This window comes from Vulpes lagopus, chromosome 3, assembly GCF_018345385.1.
Source record: "Vulpes lagopus strain Blue_001 chromosome 3, ASM1834538v1, whole genome shotgun sequence".
NCBI lineage: Eukaryota > Metazoa > Chordata > Mammalia > Carnivora > Canidae > Vulpes > Vulpes lagopus.
This window is the reverse complement of record NC_054826.1, coordinates 105667856-105673855: the sequence shown is the minus strand read 5'-3', so window position 1 is coordinate 105673855 and position 6000 is coordinate 105667856.

Genomic DNA, 6000 nt, shown 5'->3' with positions numbered 1-6000 from the left:
AGTGCAGGAGCAACCAACCCAGTTGCTCTACATCCTCTCCGATATTTAGTATTGTAAATATCTTTTTAAAAAATTGTGGTACTTTACAAATAACGTAAAATCTACTATCTTTGCTATTTATAAGCATATAGCTCAGGTGTTAAGTATATTCATGTTGCTATGCAATGATCTCCAGAACTTTTCTATCGTTCAAATCTGAAACTATGCCCATTAACCAATGCCCCTCTTTTCCCCTTACCCCCAACTTCTGGTAACTACCATTCTACTTTCTATTGCTATGAATTTGACTACTTAAGATACCTCATATAACTGGAAGCATATAATATTTGTCATATTGTGAATGGTTGATACCACTAGGCTTAATGTCCATTCTGTAGTATGTGACAAGATTGTCTTTTTAAGGTTGAATGATATTCTATTATATGTGTATATCACATTCTGTTTATTCCTTCATCCATTGATGGATTTCTTGTGTTTACCTATTGTGAATAATGCTGCTATTAACAGGGGTGTGGAAATATCTCCTCAAGATCTGCTTTCAATTCTTTTGGATTATACCCAGAAGTGAAATTGATAAATCACATGGTAGTTTTACTTTTGCTCTTTTGAGGAACTGCTATACTGTTTTCCATAGTGGTTTTTCAGAGCTTCTAATTTCTCCACATCCCTGTCAACACTTGTTATTTCCTGATTTTTGGATGGTACTCTTCCTAATGTGTGTGAGGTAGTATTTAATTGTGGTTTTGATTTGCATTTCTCTAATGATTAGTGATGTTGAGCATCTTTTTTCTATACTTGTTGGTCATTTGTGTATCTTCTTTGGAGAAATTCACATCCTCTGATCATTTTTAAATCAGCTTACTTGATTTTTTGCTGTTGAGTTGTAGGAGTTGTCTACATATTCTGGATATTAATCCCTTATCATTTATATGACTTACAGATATTTTCTCCCGTTCTATAGATTGTCTTTTCATTCTGCTGATTGTGCCCTTTGATGTATGTTTTAAAGTTTGATGTATTAATGCCTATACTTTTGGTGTCATGTCCCAGAAATCACTGCCAGATTCAATGTTATGAAGCTTTCCCCTCTGTTTTCTGCTAGGAGTTTTGGAGTTTGGGATCTTATATTTAGATCTTTAATCCAGTTTGAGCTAATTTGTGTATGCCATTTATCTTTTATTTTAACTGTTCTGATAGGTATGTAGTGATACCTCATCATGGTCTCAATTTGCTTTATTAAAGGCTAGTGACATTGAACATCTTTTCATGTGTTTATCTGTCATTTGTATACCCTATTCAGCGAAATTTCTCTTGGTGTCTTTCTTTTTGGGGGTCCATTTTATAATTGGATTGTTTGGTTTTTAAATATTGAGCTTTTAGAGTTCTTCACATAATCTAGATATGATCGTTTGTCAAATAATATAGTTTATAAATATTCTCTCTCGGGATGTAGCTTGTCTTTTAATCTTTTTAACAGAATCTGTCAGAGAACAAATGATTTTAATTTTTATGAAGTTCAATTTTTCCTACTACAGATCATGCTTTTGGTGTCATGGTTTTTTGTTTGTTTGCTTGCTTTGTTTTTAGAGATTTATTTATTTATTTATTTGAGAGAGATGGGGGGGTTGGGGCAAAGGGAGAGATAGAGATTCCTCAAGCAGACTCCTGGCTGAGCACTGAGTCCCAGGGTCTCAATCCCAGGACCCTGAGATCATGACCTGAGCTGAAGTCTGAGGCTTTACCTGAGCCACCCAGCTGCCCCATTTTTTGTGTCTTGTTTAAGAACTCTTTACCAAGACCAAGCACAAAGAATTCTTCCTATTTTATTCCCTAAGAGTTTTATAGTTTACATATGCTTGTTATCCATATTAACTTTTTAACAATATGTGAGGCTTAGGTTGAGTTCTTGGACAGATGGACCACACAAATCTTCATTTCTGAAGTGTGGGGGGTCATTAATAGTCCTGCCTGAATTGGGTCGTTGTAGTTTTCCATCAGCTTTAATCACAGATCCTGGTAGTGGTAAGAGTCATCCTAAAGGCTCGCTTGTATTTCAGACGCACTTGATCTTATTTCCACTCTGTAGTAGCAGCCCAATTTCCCCCTTGGTAATTAAAATCAATGATCCCAGCCAGTATAGTAGCTTCCATTTTTCCTGTTGACTCAGAGACATGAAAAGCCCAAAATGGCTAAGTCAAACTGCAGTCAACTTTCATTTTTATTTTTTTTTATTTATGATAGTCACACACACACACAGAGAGAGAGAGAGAGAGAGGCAGAGACATAGGCAGAGGGAGAAGCAGGCTCCATGCACCGGGAGCCTGACATGGGATTCGATCCCACGTCTCCAGGATCGCTCCCTGGGCCAAAGGCAGGCGCTAAACCGCTGCGCCACCCAGGGATCCCCCTGGGTCACTTTCTAACCAAAAATCCAGACTGGGTAGCTTTGCCACGCACTTCAGGTCAAAATAACACAAACTTACATCAATTTACCAGAGAAACAGAATAAGAGGAACACTCCTAACACAATATCTGAGGCTAGCATAACCTTGATACAAAAGCTTCACAAAGGCATTAAATAAAAGGGTGATGAAAGTCAAGTCTATAATTGCTAAAGAAAATATTACAAAAGTTAATGATATAAAATGCTATCAAAATACCAAACACTATTAAAGGGTAGTACAATTTGATCACATAGACTTATTCTAGATAAGAAGATTGACTTAGCATTCAAAAATCTACTTAAGTAATTAACATCATCTACAGAACAAATGATCATGTGAGTGGAGTTTGAAACATCATCGCACAAAATTAAAAATCCATTCATGATAGAATGGAAAAACCTTTGGCAAACTAACTCTAACCCTAACCCTAACCCCTAACCCCTAACCCTAACCCTAATTAACTCTAACCCTCACCACTCACCCTCACCTTAACCATCAGTAATCCCCAGAACCTGAACCCTAAGCCTGACCCTCACCTTAACTCATGCCCTCAAATCAGCCCTCCTAGAAGGTCTGTAAATGACAGGAAACAGGCCTCTAGACTGGCTCACAAGCCCTAAACCTAATACTAGCCATGGCTCTGGACCTACCTGGACTGCAACACTAGATCTGAGGAAACAACAGATTTGGGACACCTGACCATGCCAGACTACTAAGCCAGGAACACAGAAAGAAACTGTGATGTTAGTAACAACCAGGATGGAGATAGATACAGTTTTTGAGTGAAAACCTAAACACATCATGAGCCTCACCCTGAACCTGTCCCCTGAGCCAGACACTCACCAAAACCCTGGCCTTCATCTCAGCCCTCTGGGGAAATCTCTGCACTGCAGGTGGATATGCCCTTCCTCATTCTCTGGCCCTAACCCTAATCCTAGTCATGGCTCTGGTTCTACCAGGCCCATAAACCTAGGTTTGGGGAAACAAAGTATTTGGGAGACCTGACCAACACCAGATTACTCTGCCAGGAACACTGAATGAAACTATGCCAGGTCAACTGCCAGCTAGCAGCTACAGAATATGTTCCTGAATGAAATACTAACTGTAACCCACACCATTAGACTCCCCCTTAATCAGAACCCTAAGCCTGATCCTCACTGTAACACTCTCTCAACTCCACCCTCCAGGGTGGGCTCCACACTGATGACAAATAGGCCCCTACCACCTCCTAAGTCCTAACCTCAGCCCCAGGCATGGTTCTGGCCCTACCTGGGCCAGAATCCCAAGTCTAAAAACACAAAGGATTTGGACCAGATGATTGTCACAGGTTACTCAGCCAGGAACACAGATGGAAACCATGCCATTTACAGAGATGGGATGGTGCTAGAGAGCAGGATGATTCTGAGCAACAAACTAACCCTAACCCATACCATCAGCTTTATTTCAATCTTTTCAAACTTATAGGGAATTGTTTTGTCCCCAACAGGTTATTGTTCTTGGAAAAAGTTCCCTATGTATTTGAAAATAGTGTGTATTTTGGTGGTTCCCTATGTATTTGAAAATAGTGTGTATTTTGGTGGTTCCCAGAATGTATGTATTCTGTATATATCTGTTAGGTCCACGTGTTCTAATGGGTCAAAGCCATTGTTTCCCTATTGATTTTATGTCTTGATGACAGATCCATTGACATAAGCTGGGCGTTACAGTCTCCTACTACTACTGTATTTCTGTCAATTTCTCCCTTTGTGTCTGTTAATATTTGCTTCAATATGTTTAGGTGCCACTACTATGGGTTCACAGATGTTTACAATAGCTATAGCATTTTGTTAAGTGGATTTCTTGGTCTTGATGTAATGCCTTTCTTTGTTTCTTGTTACAGTATTTGTCTTAAAATCTAGTTTGTGTGATGAAGTATTGCTGCCCCAGCCCATGTTACTCTTCCATTTGTATGGAATATCTTTTTCCATCCTTTCACTTGTAGTCTATACATATGTCTTCAAGTGTGAAGCTAGTCTCTTGTAGGCAGTATAGAGATAGCTCCCGGGTTTTTTTTTTTTTTTTTTTTTTTTTTTTTGTTCCTGGGATTTTTAAAATGCATTTAGTCACCCTATGTCTTCTGATGGGAGCATTTAGTCTATTGACATTTAAGGTAATTAAGGTAATCATTGATAGGCATGTGCTTATTGCCATTTTGTTAATTGTTGCCTGGTTATTGTAGCTCTCTATTCCTGTTTTCTTGTTTCCTTTTTTTTGCTTTGTGATGATGGCATTCTTTATTGATATGCTAGATATTTCAAACATCCTTTCTAATCACAATAAGATATCTAGGAATAACCCAAATCAAGGAGGTAACTGAAAACTATAAAACACTGATAACAGAAGTTGAAGAGGACACTAAGACATGGAAAGAAATTCCATGCTCATGGATTGGAAGAGCAAATATTGTTAACATTTCTATACTACCCAAAGCCATCTATGCATTTAAAGCAGTCTCTAGGGGCAGCCCGGGTGGCTTAGTGGTTTAGTGCTGCCTTCGGCCTAGGGTCTGATCCTGGAGACCCAGGATCGAGTCCCACGTCGGACTTCCTGCATGGAGCCTGCTTCTCCCTCTGCCTGTGTCTCTGCCTCTCTCTCTCTCATGAATAAATAAAATCTTTAAAAAATAAAGCAATCTCTATCAAAAGATAAATAACATTTTTCACAGATCTAGAACAAATAATACAAAACAATCAAAAAAGTTTGTATGGAACCATAAAAGACCCCAAAGAGCCAAAGCAAACTTGAAAAAGAAAATCAAAGCTGGAGGCATTTCAAATCTGGACTTCAAGTTATATTACAAAGCTGTAGTCATCAAACAGTATAGTCCTGGTAAAAAAAAAAATACACACATAGGTCAATGCAATGTAATATAAAATAAGAAATAAAGCCACAGGGACACCTGGGTGGCTCAGCAGTTGAGCATCTGCCTTTGGCTTAGGGCGTGATCCCTGGATCCGGGATCAAGTCCCCCATTGAGGTCCCTGTGAGGAGAGACTGCTTTTCCTTCTGTCTATGTCTCTGCCTCTCTCTCTCTCATGAATAAATAAATAAATCTTTTTTAAAAAAATAAATAAAGCCACAACTATATGGTTGATTAATCATCAATAAAGCAAGAAAGAATGTCCAATGGGAAAAAGTGTCTTTAACAAATGGTGCTGGGAAATTGCACAGCAACATGCAGAAGAATGAAACTGGACCACTTTCTGACACCCTACCAAGAAGTAAATTCAAAATGGATGGAAGACCTAAATATGAGGCAGGAAACTCAAAATCCTAGAGGAGAACACATGCAGTAACCTAGCAGCTTCTTTTTTTTTTTTTAATTTTTTTTTAATTTATTTATGATAGTCAGAGAGAGAGAGAGGCAGAGACATAGGCAGAGGGAGAAGCAGGCTCCATGCACTGGGAGCCTGACGTGGGATTCGATCCCGGGTCTCCAGGATCGCACCCTGGGCCAAAGGCAGGCACCAAACCACTGCGCCACCCAGGGATCCCAACCTAGCAGCTTCTAACTAGA